At 44.6% G+C, this 23,035-nt stretch overlaps 1 protein-coding gene across 7 annotated transcripts in view; it reads left to right on the forward strand.

Moving 5' to 3' along the window:
• TLR2 (toll like receptor 2) overlaps positions 1-23,035 on the forward strand; it is a 165,230-nt gene that overhangs the window by 136,600 nt on the left and 5,595 nt on the right. The window lies entirely within an intron of this gene.

Genomic DNA, 23,035 nt, shown 5'->3' on the forward strand with positions numbered 1-23,035 from the left:
CTATGATAGAGGAAGAGACCGTGGTTATGCTGATAATGTACTGTCTGGTGTATTGCATGTGTATTTCTTGTACCTTTCGTGGGTCAGGCGCCTTACTGGTTGATATAAAATAAGTTAATCATTTTGTTATATATTCTTGTAGCTCAAGAATTTGGTTGGGGATAGTGACTTAAATAATCTACTCAGCCTAATTATAATGCTCTTGACCCATAAACTGGTTTCAAATTAAGTGATCCAAGGACCAGGAGATGTTGAGGATGACCAGAGCTGGATACGAGCTTACCATAAAGGATGTCAAGTGCTGCGGGGTCAGTGCCCGACGGGAGCACTAACAAGCCTTGGCAATGACAACCAACGCAGAAGGTCAAGGATCAGTAGGGTTTGGAACAGCAAGGTCCAGGAGACTCACTAAAGCAAGGGGAGTCAGGGCAGGCCTGGAGCAACCAGGGGGTGAAGAACCGGGTTTTAGAACCCAGCGGCGCCAGGGATAACGCCCGATGTCTTCGGATTCCCCTGCCTCGGCAAACAGAGACACGGGACACTTCTTGATGACGTCAAAGACCACATTTATTGGCTGCAACCAGGAACAGAGGTCTACGAAGCATAACACGGGTGGTTCGCTAAGAGACTGCACAAATTCAAGGAGCGGAGCATCGTCTTTTATGCCAAAAATCACATTCCTGGCTAGCATCAATTACATACAAACTGACCAATGAAACATTGACATTTCAAACATATCGCATGACGACAATCCCACTTTCTGTTGTCCAGCCCACCAGAAATGACCAAGCAAATCCCAATATTCCTGTTCGATCAGGCCGGACAAACCCATCATAAAGACCTCAACCCAAATCAATGATTAAGCCTTAAAGGAAGGAACAGAAACAGATGAGAAGCAAGATAGAAGGGTGTGTGCATGTACCATAAACTCAGCATTGTCCTGCTCTTTGATCTTTATCTGACCAACTGCTTAACAAGGAACTGGCTCAGCGAGGTCAGCCTCGGGCAAGGGAGTCAGTTCAGCCAGGTCACACAAGAGTCAGCTAAGGTGTACTTGTCCCAAAGACTCGTTCGGCTATAGTCATCGGCCTATGTGAGGGCAACCACACAAAATGGCTGCCGCACACAAAATGGAACCCGAGGGTTCAAACGAAATCCCTGAATACGTAGTGTTCTTATTGATCGGTTATGACGAAATCACTCGTACACACCGCACTCGTGAATTGCGGTCCGGTGATACCAAAATCGTCTATATCCGACGACCTTCATTGAACGGGTTCAGAATCTACAGAACCACAGACCCTCGAACCACGGAACCAGAGACCCTCCTTTTGCCCTTACATAGGCAATAAACCCAAACCTAGGTTAGTCTGAATCCAGGTCTATATTCATCAGATCATCAAGATGTTGCTGTAGCATCATCCTAGTACTTAGCAACTCTCTCTGGACAGGTCTCCTCGCACACGAAGTAGCACAGAGGCCACATATAGCAGGAGCACACTGTACACCGAGACAGAACAGGAAAAGGATAGCTAAGATCATCCCAATGACCATCAGAATCTTCCATCCCCACGTGGATATCAATCCCCAAAACCATCCCATTAACGACCAATCTCCCTCGTCTAGATGTACAGACTCAGAGATCTTATGTAGTTTGGAAATGGCCTGGAAGACTGTCGGAGCAACTCTATTCTGAAGTGTCATAAGTCGATCCGACTGGAGCTCAGCAGTCAAGTTACTAAGGGCACCGGCAGTTTCGACTATGGTGGACTCAACCACTCTCGTCAACTGTCGAATGTTCCTGCTGTTGGCCATCGGCCCCCAGAACGGCAGAAAACCCTAAAAGAAATCTCCCAACTCTTGCCCTGCGGTATCTTCCTTACTGAAGACACCTCTAACAACTCTCGTCTTATGGTAATCTGCTGCAGCTGTAAAAGTGGGAGGCAACAGGAAAGAAACAAAACATGTGCCCGAGAAGTCAGGGGCAACCATGTGTACGCCTTGTCATAGCAGATGAAGTATGTACCCTTAGCTGCTAAGAACGCTGGGAAAGTCTGAGACGCAAATACATAAGTCTCAGTGCAGACACTCTTCCCTAACGTTCCAACCAATGTATGCTTGTGTCTCATCTCTCGGGATAGTCTCATACGAACTAATTCCTCTAATCATGTCGACTATACCCTTGACCAGAGCACTAGTCTTTGGACTATCTTTCACGGAACGGTGGGGATAGACACTATGAGCATAAATGAACATCGTTCTGTATGCCCAAATAGAACCATTGTAGCTGAAAGGCAGAACCAGGTATGGAATACCTTTATCGGTCGTATGGGGCATGAGGCCACAAACCCAACAATTAGTTGTGTTCATAACTAGCTGGTGTTGGTGCAGGAGTTGAACAAAGGAATTGGTTAGCAAATTCCAGTCTTCTAACGATTTCATGTTCGGGCATAGGGTGAAAAGAACGAGAAGAAATAGTAGGAGGAGGTTAAGGTTGCGTAGTGGGCATGAACGTCACTTGAAAAGAGAATGTCACATATCCAATTAAAAACATCATTAAGCTAAGCAACATAAATAAACACAATATTAAAAATATTTTCCGGGTCATCAATTTACAGATCTTGCTCTTAAAGCTTATTCTCTCAACAGGTCTCTCCATCTCGAAAAACTCCATCCTCTCTAATTTGCTGCTCGCAGTGGTAGGGTGTTCTATGCTAAGGAATTCTTCTGTCAGCCCAGGGCAACTCCCTTAGGCCAACCAGAACCGTCGACCTAGTGTCTTCGGCTTGCACTCCAAAGACTTCGGCAACCGCGACCCTACAGCTGAACCCGGATGGCGGTTCGAAAAACAAAAATCAAAGTAGTTCCTCGGAGGAGAGTCAACCTGCAAAAATCATAAAAAGAAAACGTTATACTTTTATTTGTCCCGCGACTCTCGGTCGCAAATTGTAACGCTCTTTGCCAGGCAATGTTTGTTCACGGAAAAGTAGCTCAGGTTCAACAATGTCCAAACGGTTCAATGGAGGCACAGTTTCTTGGAGAAGGGCGTCACTTTCTTGCTCAGCGTTCCAATCAAACTGGCATCGCTGAATGGCAGAAAATGAGGCACGTCTCAGTCTCGGAATCAGGAAGTCCTTTCTGGACCCACCGGTCGTACGGCAGAGGCAAAGGGGCCCTTTTGCAATGTACGCCGTGGATCCAGTTCTTTTTACCGTGCGCTCGTACTGCAGACAACGGTAGACAACAAAACCAGGTAAGGTCCAGTCCAGCGGGGCTGCTCATTCTTGGTTCGCTGGAAATCCTTCACAAGCACCCACGCGCCAGGTTCAATGGCGTGCCCTGGATCTTCAGAAGCTTGTGGCAATGAATCGTGAACCTGTGGATGCAAAACACGCAATTTAGCCGTCAATTCATACAGGTAATCAAGCAACACAGGATGTTCTATTTGACTAAATTTTGTCGGCCTCGGCATTCCCCAAATGTTTGCCGGGCGACCAAACACGATCTCATACGGACTCAAACCCGTTTGTGAATGCACAGTCATTCTAGTCGACAGAAGGGCTAGAGGCAAGGCATCTGGCCGTTGTAAACCAGAGCTCGCTTGAATTTTGGCTAACTTCAATTTTAGGGTGCCATTATAGCACTTGACTAGATCAGCTGATTGGGGGTGATTTGCAGCGTGAAACTTCTGCTGGATACCTAACCAGTCACATACTCTCTTCATCACTTGACCCACAAATTCACTCCCATTGCCACTCCAGATCATTCTCGGCAAACCGTACCTAGGGAAGAACTCTTTAATAAGGGCTTTCGCTGTGGACAAGGCAGTATTGTCCTTCATAGGGTAAGCTTCCACCCATCTAGAAAAAGAACAAACAACCACTAACACATACTTTAGGTTGTTGCACCTCTCCATGTGGATGAAATCTAGCTGCAAAGCCTCAAACGGATACGTTGGAGGAGCAAAATGACCAGCTGGAGTTGGAATTCCCTTACCAGGATTATACATCAAACACACCATACAGTTCTTAACCAGATTCTCTGCACACTTAGGAATTCCAGCATTCTGCCAAACCGGAGCCAACAACTTGCAGATCCCTTTCACGCTGATATGAGCCAAACCATGAGCCATTGTAACCCCTGGAAGCACATACGCATCGGGTAACAACCATCTCTGATGCTCTGACTAATCAATCCAAAACCATTCAAATCCAATTTACCCTTACTCTCTCTCCATTCATTCAACTCTTTCTCTGTGGCTTCAGCTTGGATGGATTTCACACTCTCAATCGTATCTTCACACATACTTCCATCTGGAACCCATCTTGACGGACCTGCAACATACATTCGACTCATCACATTTCTCGCAGTTTCTTTCGCGACTTCATCTGCAAACGCATTACCACGACCAACATCATCCGTAACTTTCACATGTGCACTGCATTTCACAATCGCTACTTGCAATGGCAAAGTAAGTGATTCAAGAAGTTAATTCACAAACTGACCATGCTGTATCTTGGTCCCATGCGAAGTCAGGAACCCACGCTCTCTCCACAAACGTCCAAAACTATGAGCCACACCAAATGCAAACTGGCTGTCAGTGTACACAGTCACTCGTTTTCCTTTCGCCAACACACACGCTCTTGTTAATGCAATCAATTCTGCTGCTTGCCCTGAATTATGTGGGATACGTGCAGCTTCAATAATCGTATGCAAAGTCGTAACAGCATATGCCGCGGTCGTATCACCATTCGGAAGTTTGAAGCACGAACCATCAACCCACAAGGTACCATCACATTCTGGAAGAGGAGTATCCCTAAGATCTATCCTCCCTTTCGTTGCTTCCTCAGTTCTAAGGAAACAATCATGTTGTTCGGTATCATCTGACTCAATTGAAATCGGCAACAATGTGGCTGGATTCAACGTGTTGTATCTCTTTATATGCACATGACTCGCTAACAAGGTCAATTCGTAACCCGACAACCGAGCACTAGTTAAGTGCTGTGTCTTGGTACGATTCAACAAGGTATCCACTGCATGTGGAACCATCACAATCAGTGTATTGTCCATCTCCAAACCAGCAGGCTGTCGAATTGAAACAGCCACTGCTGCTGTAGCTCTCAAACAACTCGGCAACGCTCTAGCTACCGGATCCAAAGTCAACGAAAAATAAGCACATGGACGCTGCTTATCGCCAAATTGTTGAGTCAAAACTGACAATGCACATCCCTCTCTCTCATGGGCATACAATGTGAAAGGTTTGCTGTAGTCAGGGGTACCCAACACAGGAGCCGAACACAACGCATCACGTAATTCTGAAAAGCTCTTCTGACATTCGTCAGTCCAAGGAATAGGATTTGGAGAATCCTTAACAGTAAGAGCTATCAAAGGGTTCGCGAGCATCACAAAATTAGGGATCCACTATCTACAGTACGATGTAATACCTAAGAAAGCACGTACTTCTCTCTGTGTCGTAGGCACACTCATTTTCGCAATAGCTTGAATTCTTTCTGGGGTCAGTTTCCTTCCCTCCTTCGATAAGAGGTGACCTAAGTAGGTTACTTCTTATCGACAATATTGCAACTTCGAAAGAGAAACCTTATGATGGAAATCAGACAAATGACGTAACAACGATAAAGTAGCCTCTCTACAAATCTCTTCATTGTCAGCAGCAACTAACAGATCGTCAACGTACTGAATAAGAGCAGCACCATCAGGTAAAACCAACAAATCAAGTTGCGTCTTCAAAGCTTGACTATAGATCGATGGACTCTCGCAATAGCCTTGAGGAGCGCGCTTAAAGCGGAAACTTCGTCCTCCTATAGAGAAGCCAAAGATATCTCTACTTTCCACGGCAATCGGGATGCTGAAGAAAGCATTCTTCATGTCAATCACCGAAAACCACGTGGCTGTAGCCGGGATCAAAGTCAGTAAAGCGGTGATATCAGGTACAACAGGAAATTGCGGAACAACAATCTTATTCACCTTGCGGAGATCGATCACGAACCTATATACAGGAGGCTGTGAAGAATCAGTTTGTTTCAAAACAGGCAAAACCGGACTATTGCACACATTACCTCTCGTTTCCTCGATCACACCCTTTTCAATCAGATCATAGATGATCGCCAAATGTGCTCTTTCACCATCGCTAGAGATACGATACTGTGGAATGCGTGGCAATCTAGGATTCACCTTCAACGTCACAACATATGGCGGAATCTCTTAAAGACCCACATCGTTCGGACCAGTAGCCCAAAGAGAATCAGGAAGCGAAGATAATTCAGGTGAATGTCGCTCTTTAGACAAATACATCGGAGAGATCACTCTCTTACCCAATGTAAGATGTACTCCCGAAGGAGAACAATATAGCGTTGCATACAATCTCTTTAACAAGTCCAATCCCAACAAGTTCTCACCACAACCAGTCATCAGAATGAGGGGTGCTTCGAATTCACAAGGTCCAACAGAAATAGACAACGGACTAGAAATCAGATTCGTAACTGGAGCGCCAGAAAAACCTACTGAAACATTCTTTAAGCCAGACAAAGGTGCGCCAGGGAGTTTAGAGTGCATAATAGAACTCTTCGCAGCACCAGTATCCAACAGAAAAGGCTCTGACACACCTGATGCAATCACTTCCACATAAGGTCCACTCTGATCTACTGGAACTGAAACAACTCCCTCTCTTTGTCTATGGCTGTCCTAGCAATCAGTACCATCCACATCCTCACCTTCAACATAGTAATCGCCCGCATAGTACTGTGGCGTCCTACCAGACGCACTATTCTGCTGATCAAAGCTATTCATAGAATTCTGTGGAGGCAAAGAACGCGCATTCTGACCTCTACCTCTAGGCGCTTGTTGAGCACCTCGACCTCTCACACTAGAAGCACCATTCGTGCGTTGTAACAGAACCAGACAACTACTCTTGAAATGGCCCTCTTCTTTGCAATACGCACACTGATTAGGACCAACGGGAAAACGCTGTTGAGAAGACTCGAACCTTTGCGAGTTTCTCTGATATTGCTGAGGTTGCTGATAATCGCGCTGATTATCACGGGGCGGATAAGCTTGCTGTAGAAGAACTTTAGACTTCAATTCCTTAGTCTTCCTATCCACTTTCTCTATCTCATCCTTGTTCCTATTTTCATAGTACTGGGCAGTAGCCAAAATCTGCGCTGACGTAGAAACAGCCCAAGCACTCTCAGAATCCTTGAACTTAGTGCACAATTCTGGAAGCAAATTATGAACAAACTTGTCAACGAACAACCGTTGACCACCTTCGATACTCATGTCCTGACCACTGTGGTCTACAAAGGTCTCTTCAAATCGCGTGAAAAAGTCGGACACAATTTCGTCTTTCTTCTGCTTAAACGCAGACAACTTGTCCCAATTAACACGCAAAGCAGGCATCAGAGTCTTCATATAATTAATTATCCTACCAGGGAGTTCAGCAATTATATCTTCAGGCTTAGCGCCACCTACTTGTCTGTCATCTGCAGCTCTAAGATTGTTCCATGTATCACCTAATTCCTGCGCATGATCCGAATGACGAATCTTTCCCCAAATAGGCTGTGGAACAACATTCCCAAACAACATATCTATATCTGCCAGATTCATAATACATGAATCCTCAGTTTGAGATAGCTCTTTATAAAGCCCTGCTGGATTTTTGCGCGGATCAGGCAAAGCCTGCTTAAGGGCTAAAACTTCAGCACGCTTCCAAGGAACATGTACCCAAACACGCTGAAAGTGTGGCGGAATAGCTGGATTAGCAGCTGCATCACCAGGCCTCCAAACTGGAGGAACCTCACGCATCGGATATTGACGCGCCTTCCTCCTAACTGACGAATCAGGCTCAAACAGTCGCTCAGAAGGAGATGCATTCCTAAAACGACAACAACGTCCCAACTGCTTTCTCAACCTTGAGACCCTCAACAGTCCCTTTCGCAACCTCAGAAAGTATACGATACAACTCAGGCGGAGTTTGTCCTACCTCACTATCTTCCCATTGTTCACGAATGAAAGAACACATCATGTCAAAAACGTATCTTTGTTTCGGTGCTTCCCATTGAAGGAAAACATCCATAACACCCTCAGAATCTTGTCCACATATAATCTAGGGTCCCACAACCAGGTAAGCTCTTCTGTACCAACGGGAGAGGGTTGAACAGGTTCAGGGGCTCTCTCCCAGGGAAGGGCTGGACAGTGGGGAGGTTACTCCCATGTCCTTTGTGCAGTTTCATGTCAGAGCATGCGCCAACGGCTCCCAGGACTGGTTTGAACGGGACTATGCACAGGGACACCAAATGTATCCCTCAGGCAGACTTTCAGTTGCTTTCAAGCGCACGCACCCAACCCTGATTACACTAAATCCTGTCTGGGAGGTGGTCACACCTCCCTGTGACAGGATGCCATTGTTCTGCCTTCCCCTGCTCGAGCTTGGCTCAGCAGCAGGAGGGCAGAAATGTGTTTTCGTCGGCATCAACCATTTTGTGCTGTCTGGAACTAGAAGGCTGGTACCGGCAACACCACGGACCCAACGAAGCTCGCTTCTGAAGGGTGGAATCATACCTCCCACACCGGTTACCAGTGTGGGGGTATATGATTCCAACATGTTTGACACCAAACACGATAGAGTTTGTTTCAGCCATTTTAGAGTTGGTCTTCACATGGTCGCATAATGCCACTCTACATGGCATAAATGGCTGCTTCATTAACAACCTGGGAGAAGGGACTCCGTAGGCTGCAGGGGTGTTCTGCTCATGCAGTGGCACCCTCTCACTTAGAACAAAGCACCCTGTCTTCAGGATTGTTAAGGAATGCAATAGGGGTGACTTATAAATTTTAAGTGTAGTGACCATTAGATATATTACTCAGAGTGCACACCTCAGAGATGGGGGACACTCAGTGTTGTGAAAAATACCCCTCACACACCAACAGGCCCCTTGGTGTCATGCTTCATCATTGGGGTCTTCGCATCCCGCTAGAGGGATGCGGCGTGCTGCGACCAGCGACTACGCGGGAGCACTGTAGAGGTTGACTATGTGTGGTGTGTGTTAAGTGCAATGGTGGGGTATTAGAAAATGTGAGTGAAGGGTGTGGTGAGGATTAAAAAGTACCTGGCTAGTGGGTTCTTTGAAAAAACTTCATTCGAGACCCCTAGCTGGTGCTATTAAAAAAAAAAAAAAAGTGCAAAGTGAGGTCAGTTGTCTTTATTATGGACACTACCGCTGGTGTGCGTCGACATGTTTCGGAACTCGGTGTTCCTTCTTCAGGACGGGTGCACAACTTCCCAACCCTACTCACGTGTCTTTAAGAAAAAATGTATTTCTCTTAAATTAGAAAAAAGTGAATTTATTTACAGTGAAAAAAAGGCTACTATGTGCCTACAGCGGTTTCTTTGGGGTCATGCAGTTGCATGTCCTAAAAAGAAAAAGAAAAAGATGAATCAGTTTGGTTTCCACAATGGATTGGCTCAGACAGGTGCAGTCACCTGGAGCCCCAAACGGTTAAATAAACCTGTAAAGAGAAAAGACACACATAACACATAACATAGATGACACACTGCTAGTTTGTAATGGTTCCGAAAATCATACTCATAGTGACTGTTGTGTCCTGCCTCATGAGCATATCCAGAACGCCAGGGTAGGTAGGTGGATTCTTAATCTGTGTGGGTAAAGAGTTGGTTTCAGTATTTTTACTCACTGTCTGGGTTCGTGCCAGGTAGGTCTCTAAAGGATTGTCTATCAAATACTCACAAAATCCGCCTGAGTCGGCCTCCTTCTACCACCCTGCGATGCTCCGCTGGTAATGCTTAGCGTTCAGGGTTGTGGTATATAAGGGCCTCGAGGTGCTCATTGATTCGTTAATTGACGGATGTGGTGTACAGACCAAATAAGGAACATCCGCCTCAGCGCCTATCATAATCATGGACCTGTTTACAGAGTACCATGTGTCGTTCTGAGCATGTTAAATCCGGTAGTGACCGTTGAGCCAATAAGGCGCATGCGTGTATGTCATAGATACTGACGTCAGTCGCTACTTCTGGGCGCATGGGTAGATGGTGTAGTCTATGAGATGTGCGCTTTGGTTTTGTTACACTACTCCCATACTAAGTGCTAAGGGTATATTACTGCTATGCGGCACTTGGGACAGAGTATGGGATGGATCAGTGAGTATTTAACATAGGTTTGTTAAAAAAGAGAGAGGGATTACACAGGCACAGCCCTTACGGTTACAGATTGATAAGAACCATTGTTTCTCTAAATACAGTCATGGCCATAAGTTGCAGATCCTTCTAGATTCTAGGTTTTACCCGGACAAATGGCCCCATGGGATATCATCATTTAGGCCTTCAATGTGGGTGCCCAAACGAAAAACCCATCGTTGTTCTTTTTGAAAAAGGCCGGTTTCTTATTGCATACGTTCAATTACGGTCCAATGCAGATCATTGACACAATGTTGTTGTTCCAAGAAGTGAGAAGCCATCTTTGTGGTTGTTTTTTTGCAGCGTATGTTGCTTTTATGTTCTCCTATTCTCACTTTTACAGGTCGGGAGGTCATGCCTATGTACTCGAGGCCACATGGGCATGTTATCATGTACTGAAAAAACCAAGTATAACAATGGGTCAACGAAAACATTGTGTAGCTATCTGAATGACTGTGTGTGTGTTGAAAGAACACAATCCCTGAATCCAAGGTATTCCTGGTGAAAAATATGTTCCCATCAGATACCCGTCCTGTACCGCCCTACATCATTTGGGATCCTTCACCCGAAGGAAGTGGAAAAAATCCACTTAGGATTAGGTAGATTGTGGCCTAATCATATGTGAAGGAATTAAGGATGTATAAGTGTAGACTAAGTGATGGTATCAGGGGGCAAAAAATAGTAAGCAGTGCAATGAGTGCTCTCTGTAGCATGTGATAGAGTGAAATTAATATTGGGTTGTGGGAGTGGAGAGAAGAAATTTATTAGGGTCCTACCCACACCCAAGGTTAAAAAACAGTGCAAAGTAGTGTTAACAAATAACTACTTAGGTCTTATCTAGGTCGACATGTTTCTGCAGTTTCTTTGGCTCACAAGATACCCGTCTGCTTCATCAGGACCTTATTATTGATCAAGTGCTACTGCTGATTAAAGTGAAAAATGTGTATAAAAATCATATCACCTGAGAACACCCTTGTCTGCTGGTTTAATAACTAGTTCGCTATTGTTTGCGAACTAGTTATTAAACCAGCAGACAAGGGGGGTGCCATCGTACTACAAACCCTTGAGGCCTACGATACGGAGTGCAGACGTTTACTATCCGATGAACGTAACTACAAAATTCTGCACGATGACCCAACCGAAAGACTACGTATCAGGATTGGGGGCATGGTGGAGGAAGGCCTAGCCCACGACTGGTTAAGTAAAAAAGAGGCTGAGTTCTTACAACAACCATCACCACGGATACCGTACTTTTATTGCATCCCCAAAATCCACAAGAACATCAACAATCCTATCATCTCCGGAATCGGGTCCATCCTGGAGCCCCTGTCAAAGTTTGCGGATGCGTTTCTCCGTCCTTTGGTGCAATCCACCAGCACTTATCTAAAAGACACCAAGGCAGTCTTACAACTACTTGAAGAAAAGGAATTTGATCCATCAAAACAGTTCCTACTAAGCCTCGATGTAGAGAGCTTATACACCAGTCTCCCTCATGATGAGACATTACAAATCATAGAGGAAGTACTCTTCAGCAGTAGATGGAAATACCAAACTCCGAGAAATCTGGTCCTAGAATGCATCTCTATGGCCTTGCAAGAAATTTTTTTCCAATACGACCAGACCTTATATTTACAGACCCATGGAACAAGCATGGGTAGTACATTTGCTCCTAGTCTGGCTGGTCTGTAAGTGTATCACCTGGAACAAAACAGAATCCTAAATACAGACAACCCATATCACTCCCAGATCAATACCTGGAAAAGGTATATAGACAACAGTTTCATCATTTGGGATGGCGATCTGGAGAGTGCCTCCAATTTTGTGACATGGCTGAACAATCAGAATAGATATCTGAAATTCACAAGCACCATATCCAGCACATCAATGATCTTCCTGGATCTAAGCATATACACGGAGGATGGCAGGCTGAAGAGCAAAACCCACTTCAAACCCACTTCCAGGAACTGCTTATTACGGTACGATAGTTTCCACCCCAGACACCTCAGGGAGAACCTACCATATGGACAATTCTTGCGCCTCAGAAGAAACTGCACGGATTTGAACCAATTCAACAAACAGGCCAAAGATCTCAAAACAAAGCTAATACAGAGACAATACCCTGTCAGAAGCATTGACAGGGCAATGAAAAGGGCCAGGAATAATCACAGGGACGCACTCCTTGAAGACAATCCACAAGACAAGGAAGTGATCAAAAGACCAATATGTGTCACGACCTACACAACCATGTCCAACGAAGTATCAAAAGTGATCAACAAACACTGGAGGATACTGAACTGTGGCCAATTGGACTTCGAAAAACCAATGTATGCACATCGCAGGGGCAGAAACATCAAGGACATACTGGTACACACAAGACCTCGTCAAAATCCAACCGGCAGACAGACCACCATTGGAGTCCAAGGACATTTCCCCTGTGGAGACTGCAGTAGTTGCCACCTAACTCACAAAAGCAAGGTCATAAATTTCAGGAATGGTACATCATGGGAACAACGACAATTTTCTAACTGTAACACAAAAAATGTTGTCTACATGATAACATGCCCATGTGGCCTCGAGTACATAGGCATGACCTCCCGACCTGTAAAAGTGAGAATAGGAGAACATAAAAGCAACATACGCTGCAAAAAAACAACCACAAAGATGGCTTCTCACTTCTTGGAACAACAACATTGTGTCAATGATCTGCATTGGACCGTAATTAAACGTATGCAATCAGAAACCAGCCTTTTTCATAAAGAACAACAATGGGTTTTTCGTTTGGGCACCCACATTGAAGGCCTAAATGATGATATCCCATGGGGCCATTTGTCTGGGTAAAACCTAGAATCTAGAAGGATCTGCAACTTATGGCCATGACTGTATTTAGAGAAACAATGGTTCTTATCAATCTGTAACCGTAAGGGCTGTGCCTGTGTAATCCCTCTCTCTTTTTTAACAAATCTATGTTAAATACTCACTGATCCATCCCATACGCTGTCCCAAGTGCCGCATAGCAGTAATATACCCTTAGCACTTAGTATGGGAGTAGTGTAACAAAACCAAAGCGCACATCTCATAGACTACACCATCTACCCATGCGCCCAGAAGTAGCGACTGACGTCAGTATCTATGACATACACGCATGCGCCTTATTGGCTCAACAGTCACTCCCGGATTTAACATGCTCAGAACGACACATGGTACTCTGTAAACAGGTCCATGATTATGATAGGCGCTGAGGCGGTTGTTCCTTATTTGGTCTATACACCACATCCGTCAATTAACGAATCAATAAGCACCTCGAGGCCCTTATATACCACAACCCTGAACGCTAAGCATTACCAGCGGAGCATCGCAGGGTTGTAGAAGGAGGGCGACTCAGGCGGATTTTGTGAGTATTTGATAGACAATCCTTTAGAGACCTACCTGGCACGAACCCAGACAGTGAGTAAAAATACTGAAACCAACTCTTTACCCACACAGATTAAGAATCCACCTACCTACCCTGGCGTTCTGGATATGCTCATGAGGCAGGACACAACAGTCACTATGAGTATGATTTTCGGAACCATTACAAACTAGCAGTGTGTCATCTATGTTATGTGTTATGTGTGTCTTTTCTCTTTACAGGTTTATTTAACCGTGTGGGGCTCCAGGTGACTGCACCTGTCTGAGCCAATCCATTGTGGAAACCAAACTGATTCATCTTTTTCTTTTTCTTTTTAGGACATGCAACTGCATGACCCCAAAGAAACCGCTGTAGGCACATAGTAGCCTATTTTTCACTGTAAATAAATTCACTTTTTTCTAATTTAAGAGAAATACATTTTTTCTTAAAGACACGTGAGTAGGGTTGGGAAGTTGTGCACCCGTCCTGAAGAAGGAACACCGAGTTCCGAAACATGTCGACGCACACCAGAGGTAGTGTCCATAATAAAGGCAACTGACCTCACTTTGCACTTTTTTTTTAATAGCACCAGCTAGGGGTCTCGAATAAAGTTTTTTCAAAGAACCCACTAGCCAGGTACTTTTTAATCCTCACCACACCCATCACTCACATTTTCTAATACCCCACCATTGCACTTAACACACACCACACATAGTCAACCTCTACAGTGCTCCCGCGTAGTCGCTGGTCGTAGCACGCCGCATCCCTCTAGCGGGATGCGAAGACCCCAATGATGAAGCATGACACCAAGGGGCCTGTTGGTGTCTGAGGGGTATTTTTCACAACACTGAGTGTCCCCCATCTCTGAGGTGTGCACTCTGAGTAGGATTCTTCTTGTTTAATTACCCGTGCCCGTGGAGTGAGAATCCTATCTCTATACTCTACCTCCCCCCATTGTTATCTTTTTTTTTTTTCATTAGATATATTAACCTATATCTTAAGTAAGGGGTGCATGCACCAACTTACACAGGCTTCCATGGCAGACCTGTAGTTCCATTTTGCATGGCCTCTCATGGGTGGCATAATACATGCTTCAGCCCATGGGAGGCCTCCGGGGTACCTATGGTTTGGGTACATGGGTACCATATACTAGGGACTGACAAGGGTACCCCAGCATCCATTCTGGAGTATACCTAAGTACATAACATAGCATTTTAGGGAGAAAGCAGATAGACTGGGGTCCTGATTAGCATGATTCCAGTCAGACTAGTCAAAAACAGTATTACATTCAGAAAAAAGTGGGGGTAACCATAAGAAGCAGATCCTACTTTCCTTCAATGCCCATCCTTTCTTTGCCACTGTACTACACTGTATGACATTCAACGACACACCAATCAACTTCTCTCTATGATAAGCCACTCCACTTTATGGCACTTCACTTCATTCCTCAATACTCTCCTCCACTGCTCCAAGACACTCCAACTGACAATATTCCACTTGGTGACACTCTATTGCACCCTTCTCCACTCTAAAACACCCTACTCCACTCTATGACAATCTACAACACCCTACTCTACTTTTCGACATGCCATTCCACTGTACAACTCGCTGCTCCAGTCTACAATACTTGACTCTACTATATGAGACACCATTCCACTACACTATATAATACTGTTCTACACTATATAGTACCACACTCTACTCTACTCCTCTTGATTCTAATCTACAATACTCCAGCCTATGACAATAGACTTTACAACACTCTCCTCCACTGTATTGTACGACACTCCACATAACAACTCTACCCTTATGGCACTGGACCCCAGTGGAAAAAAACAAAGGTTAAAGCTTAATTCTAAGCTTAGTTATAGTTAGGAATTCTTATTTTCCGGACACAAACTAAGTTTAAACTACACAGTTGTAGTTAAAACTTTCATGTACAATTTATCCACCACCTTTAAATTAGTGGAGTAGCGAATCTCATTGCACACTCTTTTCAACCCGCTAACCAGATAACTCTACCTATAACTCGCCACTCTACCATGCACTCCGTTCTCACAAATAATTATACTCCACTGTACAACACTATACTGTACAAAACTCTCTGCCACTCTACTGCACAACACTACACTTTACAACACTGACCTATATGACACACTAGTTCACTGAACTCCACTCTATGCCACTACACTCTGCAACACTCTGCTATGCTCTGTGCCACTCTACGACACTCTACTCGGTGACACTCCATTCCAACACACGTCATTTCATGACTCTCCAGTTGATGACACTCCACTGTACAGCACTCATCTGTATTGTTCGACACACCACTACACTGTACAATGCGCTGCTCCACTCTATGAAACTCCACTCCACTGTAAAATACTTTGCTTCAAAGTACACTACGTCACTCCACTCTACTTTATTCCACTCTACAATACTCCTCCCTCTGACACTGGACTATATAACATTCTCCTTCATTATTCTAGACTATACTCCACTTTACAACCCTCCAATCAATGGCACTTCACACGACGATTCGAAAAGCAATTTTATTAAAATATAGAAACCATTAACATATAGTGAAAAAAACGAAGGTTAAGGATAATTTATAGCTAGATATATCTTACTTATTATTTCTATACAACTCCAACCTTAAATACACAAACATTGTAAAGTTATGATTATAACTTCAATTTATAAATTATGCCACACCTTGAAATTGCTGTAAGTTGCGAACCTCCAAACACGGTCCTGATGCCTCACTCGACACACCACATTAACTATAGCTCATGCCTTTTGAATGCACTGTTTATACCCTTGCTGACTACATCAATTATAGCATGTGAAATCATAATATTCATAACACTTATTAACTTCTCAAATTACATTATTTGTTACAACACAGTGCATGATAGAATGGTGAGGCAGAGTAAGTGTTGTGTGGTTAGCGAGCTGAAAAAGTGTATAATTAGGTCTGCTACTTATAATAATTTGGAAGGTGGTGGATAAATTGTAAATAAAGTTATAACAATAACTTTTGAATTTGTATATATATATCTGTATATATTTGTATGTGTGTGTGTAAATACTTTACTGAAAAAAACATAGGTTCCAGGCACGTTTTAGTTAGAAATTAGCATTTAAAAAACCTTAGAAATTCACTGAAAAAACATAGGTTTCAGGTACGTATAGTTAGTTGGACATTTCTCTCGTACAACACCGTAGAAATTGCCCCATAACTTGCACACCCGCAATGCACTTCTGATGACGTCACATATTACATCATTCATGACTTGGTCAGTGACATCACTGATGACATCACTGATAACATCTCAAATGACATCACTGATGACATCATCCATGTGAATATCTGGTGCACCTCCTCACACTCTAATATAACCTTTGGTACACCCACTGTAAAATACAGACTACCATTTTTTAAACCATCAACAGACCAATACCAGTTACTACATACGCACTCACTGATTCCTAGGTCTTCACACAAGGTTTAAAAAAGAGGGTACTGCCTGTCGGGCAAATTATAAAATGACTCTTAAAGCTAGGCAGAAATAAATAAAGGCAAATAACTGTCTTGCCTTCATCAAAGCAAATAAGTTATAATGTCCCAAAGAGTTTTGGCATCCAGATAGATCTTTTAGAGCTGGAAATCACATTATGGTTAGTACTAGCTCCTGCATTCCTGCTGACCAATGGGTTGCACAACCATCTAAGTAAATCTAGTACTCTTGATGCTTATTCCTTTTTAGCAAAAGTGATATATGAAGTAAATACCGCCTTACACGATTATCCTTCTAGCAAAGCCCTAGGTCCTGATGGGTACCCACTGATCTATTTTAATGTGATACTGAGCAGTGGGCCCCCTTGCTCACTAATGTCGTTAACAGTTTGAGTACCTCTGATTTTCCTCCCTTCTGGCCTGCCTCTTAAACCATGCCCTTTTTAGGTCGAGCCTAGGCAGAGCACATGCGCTGTCTGCAACACCTGCTGTCAGCAATGCACAGAGTGAAATCCTGCCTGCTACTTACCATTCCATCACTCCTACGTCGCTCTTCTTTGCTGACTCCTAAGTCGTTCATGCATCCCATGCCTCACTTCCGGTCAAAGCTATGGAGCACCCACCAAGCACAGTCTCCTTAAGCTTAGTTTCTTCATCTGCACTTTAGAGAACTTTTTTTTAAAGATTGCTGTATGCCTGTAGCTGCTTCTGCCCTCCCACTAATTTTTGACCCAATCGCAGCATTTCCAAGCGCTAACATCGTTGACAGGCTTTGTCATTTCATAAAGTGCATGTTTGCACCCACCAACATTGGTTTGTGGGTACTTGTTTTTAACTTGTTTTTTAGCAGTAGGTATTTACTGCTTGAACGGCAGCTCAGAGACACAAAGAGCCAACACAGTCTGACACATAAGCCCTTTCTCGCCCCTCCTCTGCCTGCCATCCAGCCTATCACCCCATTACTGGGGGCAGGGAGAATGGGGAAATGTTGCAAGCCCCCTGGGGCTACTGCCTTCCACTCTGAGAAACGTCAGAGAGCCCTGAATAACACATGGTTTGGCTCCTGACACTGACAGCTGTCAGTTGCCTCTTTTCGTTGCTGTCTCTGTGGACAGAGTTTTCCTTGGAATTGGGACAAAGGTCAGACCCAATGGGTGGAATGGGCCACACCACTTTTTTGGCCTTAGTAGTACTATCTACCTACTGATGCATCTGATAGTTGTTTTTAGGGGCCTTTAGAGAACTCTGACTTTTTACCTCCCTCCTCCTCCTTCTGGTGGGAGCCCTGACCACCCTTTTGAGAGTCCCATCCAGATACCTTTTTGGACACTCGAGTGCCTACCCAGATGTCTGCCTCCTCAGCAAGCTTCCTGGGGTCAGTAAGTTTGCTATCAGCCAGGTGTTGACACAGCTCTGGAAAACAAGTCTCAAATATGTGCTCCCTTAAAAATAAGTTGTACAGCCCTGAATAATCATCAACCTTGCTGCCCCTCACCGTTAGTGCCTTACTAGCATAATCCAACAAATCCACCCATGCCTGTGTGGAGAGTCTGTGGCTGGCCCTGAACCATTGCGTATACCTTTCAGGGGTCAAGCCAAACTTGCTGAATCAGATGGCCTTCATAGCAGTGTAGCATGACTGGTCCTCTACCTCTAGTGTAAGGAGTGTGTACCTTCAACTGTGGGCATATACCTACATAGACTACTACCTCAGAACTACTCTGGGACCTTGTACACTCTCAGAGCCACTTTATAGGCTGCAAACCACTTATCTATGTCACCCCCCACTCCATAACTGCACACAAAATCCTTGAGCATCCTGACTCTAGACTCACCAGTGGACACTGCACGTAAGCATGCTCTTATGTCTAGCTCTGAAAGTCAGCTCATGGGACGTCTTACTAACCTCCGCGGGTAGTCTTCCCTCCTCTAGAGCTTGTTCTTTCTCCATTTTAGGAAGGGCCGGCTCCTTCTTAGCTTGGCAAGGATCAGCTCCTTCTCCAATTTAAATTTTGCAAGGTTTAGTTTCAGCTTTTTTTCTCCCTCGATTCCTTCAGCTTCTCTGGGGATAGGTTCCTTGAAGACACACTGCTCCCTGGTCTGCTGCGGACCCCCAGTCCTGGGAGGATGTTACCCCCCACATCACTAGGCCGCATGACAAGACCTGCAGACAAGCCTTGCTCTAATTCCTCCTCAGACTCTGAAGCCCTCATCCTTTGTATTGGTCTGGTGGACTGCTACCCTTTCTCTTAAAGCATTTTGAAGCTCTGCCTTCTTCATACTTCCCTTATTGAACACCATCCTTTCTTAGCAGAAGCCCTTTAGCTTGGCCACTGTGTAGGTCTCCATGTTGGCCGGCTCAAATTCCATGTTGCCAAATAAGACCACAGACATTGCAGAAAAAATGGGTATTGGGAAAAAAGACTTTTGGAAAAATCAAAGATGCCAATTTAGGGAAAATTGAAAAAGGTTTGACTTGGTCTTATCTGGCTCTTTATGGTGTTTGAAGGAGTGAAGAAGGGAAAGGCTGTGCAGAAGCGGACCATTACTCGATGGATCATGCTCTGCATTAAAATCTGCTACGGGTTTGCATGCTCATTCCACCAGAGCCAAGGCAGCATCCACTGTGGCATCAACGTGGGCCACTTTCCACATGTTCACTAAATGTTACTATACCAACAAAAGAGAGAGGGTCATAGGGATATTTAAAGACCTGCCCAGATTCACATCCCCAATGCACTTGAATGTAAAACACAAAAAGAACCGGGGCCACTAGACCCTCGGTTCTTTTTGTGTTTTACACTAAATGTTACTGCCTGGAAAATCAGGTCCTTCGGGATGGGTACTTTGCCTGTTTGGCCCTGTAGGACTTCTTGGTTTGAATTTGTTTCGCAGACCAACCGCCGGGGAGGTATTGCTTGAGTAACTATGTTAAGGTAAAGAATCTGCAGCTAGAAGTCTCTATCAGATGAATACCCTACTTATCTTCGATAACGCCTTATCTGGTAAAGACTCTATCTAGCGCAGATTCCTTGCTGACCCACCAATCCTCCCTGCTCTGTGAACTGGTTTCTAGGGTCAGGACTTTTCCCTTTTCAGAGCCCTAGATTTTCACACCAGTAGCCAGTGTTCTTCATGACTCCTCGCTTCTTGCGTGGAAAGTCGCAAAACGAAACTAGCATCAGTACGCTGTGGTAGTGCACTACGCACACCACATCCAACACGGACTACGCTGATTACACCATGTGGAGCCAATTGATTACACCTACATGTGGGCAGGAGTACTGCTCACAAAAAGGATTCCGGCACCTGCCAATAATTTTAAGGTAAAGTATCTCCGGCTAGATAGTCTCTACCAGATAAGGCTTAACAGAAGGGTAAGTAACTTGTACTTTATGTAGCACTCAGATATCTGAAAGGTATGTGGGCACTTCACATTTCAGCTACTAGTACAATAGTATGTTTAGACAATGAACATCAATCAATCAATCAATCAATCACAGAATTTGTATAGCTCGCTACTCACTTTAAGGGTCTCACGGCGCTGAGGAGGAGGGGGTCGCTATTGCTCGAACATCCAGGTCTTGAGTTGTTTCCTGAAGGAGAGGTGATCCTGGGTCAGCCAAAGGTGAGTGGGGAGGGAGTTCCATGTCTTGGCTGCCAGGTAGAAGGATCTTCCTCCGATGGTGGATTTCCGTATTCTTGGGACGGAGGCCAGGGCGAGGCTGGTGGATCGGAGCTGGCGGGTGGGTGTGTAAAAGGTGAGGCGGCTGTTGAGGTACTTCGGGCCCATGTCGTGGAGAGCCTTGTGTGCGTGGTTGAGGAGTCTGAGCGTGATCCTCTTGTTGATGGTGAGCCAGTGCAGGTCTTTCAGGTGGGCAGAGATGTGGCTGCGGCGCGGGATGTCCAGGATGAGTTGGACTGAGGCGTTCTGGATGCGCTGGGGTCTTTTCTGGAGTTTGGCTGTGGTTCCAGCGTAGAGGGTGTTCCCGTAGTCCAGACGGCTGGTGACAAGGGCTTGGGTGACCGTCTTCGGTGGGGATCCATCGGAAGATCTTTCGGAGCATGCGCAGGGTGTTGAAGCATGATGATGAGACGGCGTTGACTTGTCTGGTCATCGAGAGGGAGGAGTCCAGGATGCCCAGGTCATTTGGTATTGTTAGCACTCACCCCAGAAGAGTCCAGGTGCAGGCTACCAGGCCTTAGGAGCTTGTTATGTATTGTTGTTGTTATTGTAGCTCACACAGGAGGCCAGCCACCTAGCCCCTGGAGTTACTTCTGGTGGTCCTGGGTTCAAGGAGATGGTCCAGTTCTCCTTCTGGCAACAAGCAGCTGGGCATCCCTCGGGAAGCAGCAGGGCAGTCCTTTAGGGGTCCAGGCAGTACTTCTGAAAACTGAAGAGGTGTGCTGAGAGTTCAATATTTATACCTGGTTCCAACCTTTGAAGTGGAGCGCTTCACTACCCATCATCTGGTTCTGCTAAGTTCTTCCCTTCCTCTGTCAAGGATCCAAGACGTCTGTGGTGATGAAAGACTAAGGTCAGGTTTCTTTGTGTGTGTTGGAGGCAAGCCCATTTGAAGTGCAAGAGGGGCAGGAAACTGCTCCACCCCTAGCCATCCTGGCAGGATGGTTCATCCTGCCCGCATAGTCCCCTGTTGTCTCATTGTCTGGGAGGAATACACAAAGTCCAACTGCAGAGCCATTCACAGTCATAGACCCAGGATACTGGTAGAGGTACAAATGGTCAGTACAAGAAAATGCTAACTTTGTGCGACAAAAAATCTGACATAACCATTAAAGAGGACTTTAAAATACAACTCATTTGGAGTCTAAACATGATTTATCTCCTTCTCCCCTTCCAAAGTTAGCACTTATTCAATATATTAAATGTAATTGGGCAAACCAATATTAATTACCCTAAGAGAGGTACAGCCAGATTCATCAAACTAAAATCGGCTCTCAAAGGGCCAGATTCTGAGAATCTGGCCCTTTGCGAGCGCTATTTTTGCATTTGGGATTCATCATCCCAAATGCAAAAATCGCAATTCTAGAAATCGCTAAATTGCGATTAAATGCATTTAAGGAATCTCAATTTGAGATTCCTTAAATGCAATTCATGAACCATTTTTAAATTGCGAATTTGCAATCTGGATCCGCTATTTACCGCAAAGTCTAACTACGTGGTAAATAGAAAAAACTTTGAAAAATGGACTAAAGTGCATTTTTCAAAGTTTCATGTTGCACACACACATGCCCTAAGGGCATGTGTGTGCGCAACATATGTGCACACATCAATTTCAGGGGTGCAACAGGGTGTCCTTTGGACACCCCTGCACCCTTGAAATTGCAATCTCAATTTGCGAATCGCTAATTGCGATTAGCAAATTGAGATGGTCTTCCCATTCATTCCTATGGGCCTCTAGGCCCATAGGAATGAATGGGGAGATATTCCTTATTCCTTATTTGCGACTCGCAATTTGCGAGTCGCAATTAAGGAATTATAAAAAATTGCTATTTTTTAAGTGATTTCTTGATGAATAGCATTTTGCTATTCCTTAATAGCGAATCTGTATTTTTCGCTATTAAGGAATCGCAAAATGTGTTCTTGATGAATCTGGGGGTTAGTCCTTACAGTAGTGAAAAATAAATGTAGAAGTTTTTCACTACCAGGACATGTAAAACTGAATCCCAGGTATCCTATTTTTTTTAATGAAATGCACTCTGCTGTATGGGTCTTTATGTCTTACCTTATGAATGACTGTTAAGTATAAAAAAAGGAAGGTAAAAGATTTTGCGAGGTTGAAAAGTCATTTTTATACTGCAGTACAGGCTGCAGTGGCAGGCCTGAGACCAATTGTAAAGTACTACTTTAATGAGTGGCATAATGAGTGAGGCGGACCCACTAGTAGCATTTAAT

Source organism: Lissotriton vulgaris, chromosome 3_1 (assembly GCF_964263255.1).
Source record: "Lissotriton vulgaris chromosome 3_1, aLisVul1.2, whole genome shotgun sequence".
NCBI lineage: Eukaryota > Metazoa > Chordata > Amphibia > Caudata > Salamandridae > Lissotriton > Lissotriton vulgaris.